The 13075-nt window shown below is 43.2% G+C and overlaps 1 protein-coding gene and 1 long non-coding RNA gene across 3 annotated transcripts in view; both read left to right on the top strand.

The window, feature by feature from the left end:
* The window catches only part of CD101 (CD101 molecule), a 36023-nt gene extending 35727 nt beyond the window's left edge, over positions 1–296 (top strand). The window contains exon 10 of one of the 2 annotated variants that reach the window (XR_012004148.1): positions 60–295. The gene's annotated coding sequence lies outside the window, so the exon portion shown is untranslated. Of the gene's footprint in view, positions 1–59 lie in introns of both variants that reach the window. The other variant, XM_072769629.1, reaches the window with a different exon arrangement.
* A 1180-nt stretch (positions 297–1476) lies between these two features.
* LOC140601095 (uncharacterized) lies at positions 1477–11311 on the top strand. Its single transcript, XR_012004149.1, has 3 exons — positions 1477–1710; positions 6569–9942; positions 10996–11311. It is a non-coding gene; the product is annotated as an uncharacterized lncRNA (long non-coding RNA).
* The last annotated feature ends 1764 nt before the right edge of the window (positions 11312–13075 follow it).

Genomic DNA, 13075 nt, shown 5'->3' with positions numbered 1-13075 from the left:
TTTGAAATACTCCAAGTGTTTCCTTAAATATGTCAACACATTTGTCTCTTCTCTTTCAGGTAGGGTGGCATATTTTTTAGAAAACAAAGACTTCGGCAGCCCTGGTGGCTCAGCGGTTTAGCGCCGCCTTCGGCCCAGGGCCTGATCCTGCAGACCCAGGATCGAGTCCCAGGTCCGGCTCCCTGAATGGAGCCTGATTCTTCCTCTGCCTGTGTCTCTGCCTCTCTCTCTCTCTCTCTCTCTCTGTGTGTGTGTGTGTGTGTCTCATGAATAAATAAATAAAATCTTTAAAAAACAAACAAAAAAGACTTCTTAGAATTATGTCCCCTGCCTTTTTTTTTTTTTTCCAGAAACCTGTGTTTTAATTGGGATTTGAAGGGAAGGGGAGCAGAATTGAGCCCTGCCAGATAATCAGAGCAGATTCTAGTGCTGCCCTCTGCCTGAGGTACTCTTTCCCCGACCTCTTTCCTCTCTCCTCACCTGGGTCCTACCTTTCAGCTCATAGCTCACATGCTACTTGTTGGTGTTTGAGTCCAGCATAGACATTGCACAGAGCAGACACTCAAATATCCAAGTGCCTCACCCAGAGCAGAACATGGGAATGATTATTTCCCAGTGAGCACCTCCTCATGCCCAGAACCAGGACAGATGTGAGGGGTCCAGTGATGATTCAACCAGACACAGCTCCAGTCCCCTGGGGTCATGACTTTGTTTCTTCTGGATGCTATACTTGCATACAGCATGTTAGATGTTCTAAGAAGCTACATTGCACTATGTGGCCCATTATAAATTTTTAGGCAACTAAACCCCAAAGTCATCTTTTCTCTTTTTTGAACTGAATAAAGTTTGTTTTCACCTAAGTCAGTAGACATTTTACATGAAACTTCTTCTCTTTCCAAGTATGTACTTGTTCCATTTCACTTTCTAAAGCTTAGTGGAGAACTTGGCTTTTATTCGATTTAAACTTTTCCATTCTATGTCAGCACCTGGTTTTCCTTTCAGCGTCTTGTGTTTTAAAACCCCCTTGGCAACAGAACAAACCTGTCTCGGGAGTTGGCTACCTCTAGCCCACAGGCCAAATGTGGCCCATCACCTGTTTTTGAAAATATGAGTCACTGGAATACAGCCATTCCCGTTTGCCTGCATATTACCTCTGGCTGCTGTCATAATAAAACAGCAGAGGCAAGTGGTTGCCATGGAGACTGTATGCCTGGAATATTTACTATCTGGCCCTTTACAGAAAAAGTTTTCCAACCCTGCTCTGTTTCAGTGGCTAATGTTCTATTTGTCTTAGCCATGCACTGTGTTCCTGGGAAACTTGATTTGACCGATTATATCTGTATCTGTTATATACCTGATTAACTGAAGAATAATCTTAGGTCCTCCAGATTGGTGTCTAGCCCAAGCAACTGTGAAGTGCAAATCCTCTGCCACACTCCTACTAAAGATGGAAAAGTCATCACTCCAGAGGTACTCCTACTCTGTGCAGGATGAGATGATATGCAGATGAATGAGTCATGAATAGGCTGGTTTAGTTCTTTTAGCCTTTTGAGACATGAATAGGAAAACAACTGATGTATGACAGAACATGAATGCAATAGTAGAAAGTCAAGTGCCATAATACTCTCTGACAATTGCACAGAAATTGTTCATCATCTCAGAATTTCAGGGCACCCCCATGCCAAAGGGATTGTTATTCCTGTCCTGCAGGTAAGACACGGATGCTTAGAGGGATTGGGTTGATCCAGGATCATCCAGCCATATGTAGAAGAGTAAAAGCTCTGATTTAGGCCTTCTGACAGCAAATCCTAGAGTCTTCCCACCGGAGACACTATGCTCAAACTTACAGCGATGGGAACATCTAGTGATAATATCCACCTCATGTGGTTGTTATGAGGAAGGAATCAGATACTTATATGGAGATAAGTTTTAAACCATTTCAAGTCACAAGTGAATGTTGGCATAACCAAGTCTTTTTTAGGCCTCACCTGTCTATGCACATAAATTAGCATAATCAAAAATCTTTAAAGATTTTATTTATTTGAGAGAGAATGAGAGCAGGGAGAGGGGCAGAGGGAGAAGCAGATTCCCCACTGAGCACGGAGCCTGATATGGGGCTTGATCCTAGGACCCCTAGATCATGACGCTTAACTGACTGAGCCACCCAGGTGCCCAATGATAATCAAATTCTATAGACTTTCGCCCCAAGCTACTTACACAGGGTGTGGGCCATCTATAAAGCATTCTTCAAGTATTTCTGGAAATTCCATAGGATTCTGGGAATTAATATGAGTTCATAAACAAGTCCGCTCCCATATGGTTTCCTGCTGCTCTGTTCAGATCTATGGGCTCCCACAACCACTGGGATTCTGGATCCTATGATATGTCAAAGCTGGACAGTGTTCACTGGTAAGCAAGGAAAAACACCTCTCATTCTGCCCTCATATTGTACTCTGGATTGCAAACAAATCCAAAATTGCTTGTGCCCCCATATCTCCAAAAATTGTGAAAACAGGTCCTTTAACTTTTGCCGAACACTTCCTTGCTCCATAAGGTCTGGGCACCAGCCAATCTGGGCCCAGTCTGGGAGAAAGATGTCATGCTGTTTGCCTTTCCCCATGCTCAACAACTTGTACGTATTTATCCCAGGCCTCCTGTCTGCCCTGCAGTTGACTCATGCAAATTGTGCTTCCTGGGAGGCCACCCACTCATCAGACAGGTCCAGGGAAGTTTGCATTCTCTGCAGGTTCAGCTGGGACTTCCTGTCATATTGGCTATTAATTTTTACCCCGATTCAGTAAAGTGCTATGGCAATTGAGAAATCAGAGACCACTTCATAGAAGAGATGTCGTGTAAACGAAGCTTCAAAGTCAAGAAATATTTTCACAGGAAAAGCTGGGAGAGAAGTTGTTCCATGAAAAGCAGTTTTTAGAATAGCTTTGATTTGATATAAGTGTTAGATTTATAGAGGGAAGCGATGGGAGATATTAAATATGGAATGGTTAGAATGAGGAGCGGCAAGAGACTAGATCTTGAACATGCACAAAAACTTGGACTTTATTTGGTGGACAATGGTGTGAGCCATCGAATGCTATTTAGCAGGGAAGGAGCAGCTCTCCTTTAGGACAGTTGACAAAGCAGCAGGATAGATGATGGGTAGGGGTTGAGTGAGGGCTGAGGCAGTACCCAGGCAAAGCAGGGCAGCTAACTTTAGGAAACAACCTCCACTTTCCTAATTTGTGTAACAGGGATAAAACTAATTTAGCAAGGTTTGAGGACTGAAGCAAATTATCAAAAAGTTTTAAGGATTACATCAAGCTCATAGAGGTAGCTGATGTATATTTGTTAAATACAATGGCACATGTTTTTCTTTTTCTTCAGTTTAATAAATATTTGTTAACCTAATTTTCTATTGGTAAGTGTAGAGGTAAGAGAGTTCTGTCTTTTCAGGATCCCTGGGTGGCTCAGTGGTTTAGTGCCTGCCTTTGGCCCAGGGCGCAATCCTGGAGTCCTGGGATCAAGTCCCGCATCAGGCTCCTGGCTTCTCCCTCTGCCTGTGTCTCTGCCTCTCTCTCTCTCTCTATGTCTATTATAAATAAATAAAATCTTTAAAAGAGAGAGAGAGAGAGTTCTGTCTTTTCACTTAGCTGGCTTTCCATTTGCCTTATCCTTTTTTTTAAGACTTTTTTTTTTAAAGTAATCTCTACACCCAGTGTGGGGTGCGAACTCACAACCCCAAGATCAAGAGTCACCTGCTCCACTGACTGAGCCATCCAGGCTCCCTTACCTTATCTTTTTATGCTTGCTTTTGTGTTTAATTTACTTGTTAGATATTTGGAGTTCCTACCATGTCATCTTTAAATCTGAAGCTCTTTCTGGATCAGCTCTGACTTCCAATAGAGATACGTTGACTAGAAGCATAATTATCACATTAAACCATTCGCTGAGATGGAAGACTACTTTGGACAGGAGGTGTGAATAAGTTCATATGTCAGAAATAACCAGTAAATGAAAACCCAAATTCATTATGCCTTTATGGTCACAATGGTACAAGATGTTGAAAGTGTATAATTCAATTTTATATGGAGAGATAATCCATTTTCGTGGATTGAAAGCCTCAATACTGTTAAGATGTCAGTTTTCTCCAAATTGTTCTATAGAGTTGATTCAGTAGTTATCCATGGGGGAGGGAGGGCATGGTAGTTGGGCTCTCCAAAGAACATTTGGCAATTTATGGATGCATGGTTTTGTGTGGCATGGCCTGGGGAAGGGGGATTTGTGACTGGCACCTAGTGGATAGAGGCCAGGGATGCTGCTAAACATCCTCCAGTGCACAGGACAGACACCTTTCCCCATGGCATGAATTGCCTGGCCCCAAATTTCAATGGTGTTGAGGATAAGAAACTCTGATTTAACTGAATCCAAATCAAATTTGCAGGCAATTTTAATAATTGACTAGCTCATGCTAATAAATTAAAATATAAATAATCTAGGAAAGACAATATTTAAAAAGAAAAAGTTGGAGGAATCACACTCTTATGTTCCGGGACCTTGTATAAGGCTATAATAATTAAAATAGTGTGTTATAATAGGGGCAGCTGGCTGGCTCAGTCGGTGGAGCATGTGACTCTTGATCTCAAGGTTGTGAGTTTGAGCCCATGTTGGGCATGGAGATTACTTCAAAAATAAATGAATAAAGTCTGATAGTATTAAAAAAAAAACCCTAGTGTGTTATAGGTGCAAGTATAAACAAGGAAACCAATGGAAGAGAATAGAGTCCAGAAATACACCTGCATATGTACATTTACCTAATTTCCATTATAGGTGCCATTGCAGTGGGGAAATCATTCCTCTTCCAATAAATGGTGCTGATATAACTGGATAATAGTATGAAGAAAATGACCTTGACATCTACCTCACATTTTATACTACAAAAGAAAAAATTAATTGGACATCACTAAAATAAAACCTTTCTGTTCATCAAAGACATCATTAATAAAGTGATTACACAAGCCATAGATGGTGGGGGAGAGAGTCACAAAACATATCAAATAAAGACTTACATCCAGAATATATACAAAACTCCTATTAATCCATTAAAAAAAAAGAGAGAGAAGGAGCATGAAACTCAATTTAAAAATAGGTAAAAGACTTGAACAGAGATTTTACAAAGGAGAATTATGGGAACAGTCAGTAGTCTTATGTGTCAGTTCAGGCTTCATAAAGCATATGCCAAGATGAAGGGGTCTCCAGAGGGAAATGCCTATGAAGGAAATGGGGATGGAGCAGGAGAAGGTGGGGGGAGAGCCCTGGACTGTGGTGCAGGTTTGATATCTATAAAAGGAAACTGGGAAGGAAGAAGGATTATATAGGAAGAACTTTAAAGTCAGTGCAATTTTGAGATAATCTGGGTCAAGCTGTTGGGAGTCTCTTGAACAAATTTTGGCTGTTGGGAGGAGTTCCTCACTGGGCAGAAATGGCCTAGCTCTAGGATCTCTGCCATGCTTAGTCTTTGACTGGAAACAGCCCTGGGAAAATGTAGCCTCAGCTACATTTAGTGATTGTAGTGTAGTGTAGTGTAGCCTCAGCTACACCAATGAGCATGGTGACAGATATGAAGATCTAGCTGCTGGAAGCTGTCAGTCAGCTATGTTTCCTGCAGAAGTTTCTCTTGAAGCAAGATTTCACAGCACAGCTCTATGCCACAGCATCTGAAAAGATGCTCTGAAAAGATCATTCGTCGGCCAACTGAAAATTAAAACAATGAGCTCCCTCTATCATCATGATGATTAAAATGTAAAAGACAATATCAAATATCAAATGCAGATAAGAATGTAGAGTTACCACAACTTAATACATTATTGGTGGCAGTTTAAATCTGTTCAACTATTTTGTAAAATAGTTTGGTAGGTTCTTTTTAAGATTTTATTTATTTATTCACGAGAGACACAGAGAGAGAGAGGCAGAGACATAGGCAGAGGGAGAAGCAGCCCCCCCCAGAGGGAACCTGATGCAGGATTCGATCCTGGGACCCCAGGAATCACGACCTGAGCCAAAGGCAGACACTCAACCACTGAGCCATCCAGGCACCCTTAGTTTGGTAATTTTTGAGAAAGTTAAACATATACCTGCCCTATGACCTAGCAATTCCCCTCCTTGCATTTACCCAAGAGAAATGAATACCTATATTCACCAAAAGACACATACCAGAATACTTACAGCCTTATCCATCATTGTTAAATCCTGGAAACAACCCTATTGTCCATTTGTAGGTGAATGGATACAGAGTTTATGTATACTGTGAAATACTACACAGTAATAAAAATGAACAAGCTACTGACATACATGACACCATAGATGAATAGCATAACATTTTTTTCATGAAAAAAGCCAGACATGAAAGGGTATGCTCTATATGATTTGGTTTCTTTGAAGTCCAAGAACCAGCAAAACGAATCTATGGTGACAAAAGTCAGAATAATCATTTCCTCTGGCAGGGGGAGTATTGGCTGGAAAGTAGTACGAAGAACCTTCTGGGGCAACCGAAATTTTTTTTATCTTTATCTAGGTGCTGGTGCTGTAGGTGTATACCTATGCAAATATCGACGAAGCTGTTTTCTTAAGATTGAGCAATTTCTATAGATAACATATAACTTAATAAATGTACAACACAAATATAATAATATATAACTTAAATAACGTATTGTGTATGAATAACCTAAACCTGAGTTTTGAAAAACAGCATCTCTTTTTCAAACCGTGTTTGAGAACCAACTAGATGACCAACGCAGAGTGAGGGATTTTAATGTAGAGGGATATAAGATTTATTTATTTGATAAACATTTTCTGATATTCTGCATGTGCCAAGACGAATGCTAGGAGCTAGGAATGCAGAAATATAATGGACATCATCCATCCCCTCTAAAAGGAAAGGAGAAATGAGTTAATGTTCACTATGTTGAACAGCCATCATGAGTTAGGAGGACTGGATCTTTATGACAAACTTCTGAAGCTGAAATTAAACCATAAACCAGGAAAAAGCAGGTAAGTATCATGTCTTAAGTATCGTGATCAGTAAGTGTCAGAGCTAGTATCTAACCCCAAGTGCATTAACTCCAAAAGCAAGGGTCTTTCTATTGTATTGTTCCTCTAGTTATAAAGACTCTACCATTTCATTTTGAGCAGAGATCTGTTCACACAAGGTGGAACGGGAGGGCCATGGAGAAAAAATAATCATAGGTGCTTGTTTTGTCACAAGCTAAGTGCCAGTTTGCTCTAAAAAGGGGAGATGAATTTGGAGTGGACAACAGGGGACCCCTTTGCACTCTGTGTCCTGATTCCCACCCATTCAACCCAATGCATGTTGATTGCCTGGCCGCTCTGTGCTACCTTATGAGGCCATTCAAATAAGCACATGAGAGCATGTTTGTCATGGGCTCTCATAAGTGAAGGCGATTGCTACAAGTTCTTGACTCTGTCTTTAGGAAATCTCTGTATTGTTTAATGGTCTGGTGGCAGCTATTTGTACCACCCTGCTGGTGGCAGAAAATTGAGGATCTTCTGTTCTTAATAACCCAAGGTGTGACCAGCCCCATTAAGATGGCGCTGATGTCAGAAAGGCCTTTATTACTCTATATGGGCCAAATCCCTTGTAGTCCTAGACCTGACAAATTGGGATGCTGTGCAAAAAAACACCACTATTAAAGCAAAACTGAGGCAGTGTTACAGGAGTCTGAAGTAGCTGGACTTAGCCTTGATACTGAAGAAGGGCTACTGGCTCTGTCCAACGGCAGGTCCTAACACACACACATGCTTTTTTTTTTTTTTAAATCCAAGTCTCGGGTTCAAATTCCTCGCTTGAAACTTTTCTTGACCTAGGGAAGGCATCCATGTAGTCTTAAGTAGAGGGCATTCAAACACAGTAAACCAAGAGACTTCCCAACTGGCAATAGCAGGCTAAATGGGGACTGTGATATTTAGTAATCCTTTCATACAAAAGAAATCGTCAGCACATGAGCCCTTGTGGAAAGTAAGAGGCAGCAAAATAAAATCAAGACCATTAAACTATCTCCTCTTAGGTTTCTCCACTTCAACTTTTTGCTCCTTTTAGGTGGCATGCCCAACAAATACATCTGGTTTCTTAATAGTCAGGAAGGTGAGCTTCAGATTTAGACTTGCCTGCATGCAAATCCTGACATCCATCACTGGCTGTGTCATCTTTGCCAGTTAATCTCCTTTTGCCCCATCTCCCTCGTCCCTAAAAAGGAAGCGATGTCCATTACTTCCTGGAGTCTGTTGGAAGGGTTAAATGAGATATGCACGTACAGGAGTTAGAATTCATGAATGTTAGGTTGTGGTCATTATCATCCTTGATAAGCTGGACATTTTAATCCTTTTTACTTCTGGAAAGAAAACCAGACACCTGCATTTTGTGTTCTAGTTCTTAACATTAATAGTGGACAGAACAGAGTATGGACATGAAATACCAGCAATGGCTTTGCTACAAAACGGGATCATTGTTTGGGTCCACAGACCAAAAGCCTAATTTACAGAAGGGTAAGTATGAAGTTGCAGGGAAGAGTCCTCATCCAAGGCAACGTGGACAGAGGAACATTTGGACAAAATTGTCTAAGTGCTTTATAGTTAAATGAAGAGCCATGGTACTTTAATTCAGGAGTTCCAAGTGAAGATATATAAATATATGAGAATTAGTGGGGAATGAAGTCACCAGAGACTCCTATCCTGAGGTACTTTATACCTGTATTAATTAGCTAATTCAATTTGCATGTAGATTCGAGTGCAAATGGCACATTTGGAAAACAAATGTTATGGTAGATAGCAAATAATTAGCTTCGGAATTTGTTTTAGTCAGCACAGGCTGCCATAACAAAATACATCAACTGGGTGGTTCAAACAACAGAACTTTAGTTTCTCACGGTTCTGGAGACTGAAAGTCCCAAATCAGATGCCAGCCAACTGGCAAGGGCCCTCTTCCCAGCTTGTAGACTGCCAACTTCTCACTACGTCCTCATATGACACACACACAGAGAAACACACTCATACAGAGGAAGAGAGTCTCTCTGCTATCATAAGGGCACTAATCCTGTCATGAGGGCTTCATCCTCAGGACATTATTTAACCTAATTATCTCCCAATGGCCCCCACCTCCAGATACCATCACATTGGGAAGTAGAGCTTCATCACATGAATCTGGGGAGACACAATTCAGTCCATAGAAGAATTCATAGCATAATTCATGACTTGAACTGTGGTTTGCTCCCTACCTGTGTTCTTCATGCCTGTTAGCATGGTTCAGATGGAGTAAGTTATTTGATATTTCTTATTGTGCATGCACACACCCGGGCAGGGCATACAGCTTAACAGCAAAGCCACTCAAGTGGGCAGGATTTCTTTACCTACCACTTAGCCACGCTCCAGCTCTTCTTCTATCAGACAGAGGAAATTAGGAAAGTGGCAGGAATTGTATCACCCTGAAAAAAAGTGTGGGACTGGAAAGGGCATAAAAGAACCTGGGTGAGTCCTCTTCCACAGCCCTCCTTAACGCTGTTTTGGTCTCCCTTGGACTGACAGAGATATGTTGAGGGTTGGCGAGAGGGGTAGTGGGGAAAGTGGGAGAAAAAGAGGAACTGGGAGGGAAGAATCAGGCAATTAGCATATGAGTGAGAAAGCAGAAATAAAAGTCAACAAACCACAGAAAGAAGACCCTCACAGCCCAGGCTCCACCCAAGCTTTTCTCATGGGCTCAGGTGCGGAAGTCCTATCCCCAGCACCAGGCACCAGCAGTGTCTGAAGGAACCTGCTGACCCAGAGAAGGAAGAGGCTGCCTGCTTAGAGGAAAGGAACTTCCAGATGCCGGGAGAGGCAGCCGGGCCCTGAGCCCTGAGGCCAGGCCTCTCTGTCTCCCGGCTACCATGGAGGACGGTAAGCTCTGTCTGCTGTGTGGAGGACTTCTGCTGAGTGAGGTGAAAGTGGTCCAGGAAACAGAGGGTGGGGAAGCTCTAAAGGAGAAGTAAAGAGCTGGGAAGAGCTCCATCTTTTGAAGGGGATGCCCTGGGCTACCCAGGAAGGCTGCCTCAGATCTTCATCAAAAGAGTTATTAACTCTGCTTCTTCTCATTGTCCGACCCTGGCAAATCCCTCACCCAGAATCCGCCAGCCTTCATCCAAATGCACGCAAAGCTGGAGAGAGAAGTGGGCAGGAGGTGGCCGATTAGATAAAAAGTGAGAGGTGACAGGCATTGCCAGGCAAGTGGACAAGACAGGAGATGGTGTGACTGAATGAATCACTAGCCTGGCGCCAGGCGAGGGCCTTTGCCCTGAGGAACCACATCCCCCTGCAGCGTCCAGGCCACTTCCTGTGCTGCTCACCAAGAACAAATCGCCCAGGTTAACCTCACTTCCTCTTCCGCTCAGCTTTGCAGGCTGGTAAACCAAGGGACACATACAGAGCACACGTGAGCCGTAGCAAGGCTCTGGAACCAGGAGTGACGTGGCCCTCGGGGCTGACCCGGAGGGCCGTCCCTGAATCATGACACCTTGGGCACCACGTTTACCCACAGGAGGCCTCTCCAGGTTGTGCTGAAATGCTTCGCATTTCTCCTGGCTACTGGGAGGGAGTCAAAGGGAGAGGCCTTGTCAAGTGTTTGGTTGACACCGAAGTCAGGAGACAGCATTAATAGGTCAGCTGACAGGAACAAGATTCAAAGAGATCTAGACAGGTTAGAATGATGGATCTCTGCCAACAGGATGAAAGATAGAATCCAGAGTTAAGTTCGGGCAATTAGATGCATCAGGTAAAGGAGAGGCAGGTTCATGCGTGAAAGATGAATGCAGCGGTTCTGGTTGGTTGTACACTTGATATGAATGACTAGCATGACATATTCGTTAGCAAGGAGAGAGAAGTGGTTTTTTTGCTGCTTTATATTGCATGGGTATAGTGGTCATATACGAAATAAAGGAGAGAATTATCCCACAGGATTCTTCATATTGAGTTCCAGTTGAGATGCCTCAAATTAAGCAAACATTCACTGGAAAGTGCTGGTGAGGGGGTCCAGAGGGGACAGAAATGATTGCAGCAGCTGGAGCAGACTCCCCGAGGACTGGGAATTCGAGCAGGTGTGGGGAGGATGAGAGAGCCGTATTCAAAAATGTGAAAGTGACATTGAAGAGAAAATTCAATGGATGATGCGGAACTCCAGATTACGAGGAAGTGGAAATTTCAGACAGAAAGGCATATTCCTCCTCAATATACGTTAGAATTAATTGCCATTTTGAGCTACTCTAATAAAGAATTTGCTGTGACTCCAAAGTCCTATGCTGAATCTGTTAGGGATGATGTGGAGGGGACTGGGTGGGCACCCTAGGTACCTTTAGGTCCCTTCCACTCTGCGGTTTCATTTATTTCACTTACCAGATATGTATTGAATTTCTACGTACCGTGGTGAGCAAGTTTCTAGGTCCTGTAGTCCCTGCTTTCTTGACACTTACACATATAATCTATGAGGGCGAGACAGACCATCAACAAGGAAACAGCAACACGCAAATGACATGTTATGCAGAAAGCAAACAGGGTGCTGAGGCAGAGAAGAGCAGGGAAGGATCTCTTTAAGTAGTCATGGAAACTCTCACTGAGGGGATACTTCAGCTGAGACCCCAAGAGCTAGGGGCGAGGCTTTTTAAAGAACTAGGAAAACACGGCAGGCAGAAAGTACAAGGTGAACAATAGACTTAAGGGGAAGACAAGCCCAGCACAGTGAGGCAAGGAGAGCAGGTCAGGATGGAGGGCACACAGGGGCGGGGAGGACAGTGCAGAAGGTGAGAGAGAGAACCAGACAGGGTCAAGGTCACATGGGCAGCCTCCCCCCGCCCCCCACCTCCCCAGCATGAGCCAGGATGAGGATTTCAACGTTTCTCGAAGTTCAGTGGAGAGCCACCAAAGCATTGTCAGCAAAGAGTAGCAGAATCTGATTCATGTTTTTAAAAGGTTAGTGAGTGGGGCACCTGGGTGGCTCAGTGGGTGAGCATCTGCCTTTGGCTCAGGGTGTGATCCCAGGGTCCTGGGATTGAGTCCTGCATCAGCTTCTCCCTTTGGCTATATCTCTGCCTCTCTCTGTGTATCTCTTATGAATAAATAAATAAAGCCTTAAAAAAAAAACTTAAAAAATAAAATAAAAGGTTAGTGAGTTCTGGAAGACCATTCTAACAGACAGAGGCTGTTCTGCTCCAGCTCCTAGGTTAACTCAGCAAGGAAATGGAAGGGGAGCTAGCCTGAAATCTGCTGGAGTTTGCTCAGCCAAGCCCAAAGATCCCAGCACCTAGGGAGGCTCACAGCAAAAGTCTTTGGAGTGGATTCTCCATTTTCCACTTGAGAACCTGGGATCTTCCCTAGTGACATTTGTTACTCCTGAGGAAATTCAATTCAGCATGAGGTCCTGAGACTAGGTCCTGAGACTAGGTCCTGAGACTAGGGCATCTGGAACTCGAAAAAGGCAAGGGCTTTAGGGAATGAATGAGAAGGGTCCTTGCTTTCCAATGATATTTGGAATTTGGGTAGACGATAAGGTCAGAATTAAGCAAAATAACTAGTATAGAATTAAGGAAAAAAGGGGAAAAGGTATTCTTGCTATAAGGTTTGGAATGACATACCAAAAAGTGGACAGGAGGAAAAAAGAAAATAAAAGGAAGAATGAATGATAGGAAGATCAGGGTTAAATAGCTGGATTGAGAAGCGAAGGAGTTTATGTTATTTTATTTTAAAGGTTGTATTTATTTATTCATGAGAGACACGGAGAGAGAGAGAGGCAGAGACACAAGCAGAGGGAGAAGCAGGCCCCAGGCAGGGAGCCTGACATGGGACTCGATCCTAGGATCCCAGGATCATGCCCTGGGCTGAAGGCAGGCGCTAAACCACTGAGCCACCCAGAGATCCCCCAAGAAGTGAAGGAGTTTAAGAGGTGCTGTGGTAGAGGTGTGGAGATATGGGTTCTCCAGCTGTTTTTCCACCAACAGGCTAGCAGCATTGCACACTGTACAGAAAAATGGGGAAAAAAAGAAAA

The sequence above is a fragment of the Canis lupus genome, chromosome 12 (assembly GCF_048164855.1).
Source record: "Canis lupus baileyi chromosome 12, mCanLup2.hap1, whole genome shotgun sequence".
Taxonomy (NCBI): domain Eukaryota; kingdom Metazoa; phylum Chordata; class Mammalia; order Carnivora; family Canidae; genus Canis; species Canis lupus.
The sequence above is the reverse complement of the archived record's forward strand: the minus strand, read 5'-3'. Positions and strand labels throughout refer to the sequence as shown.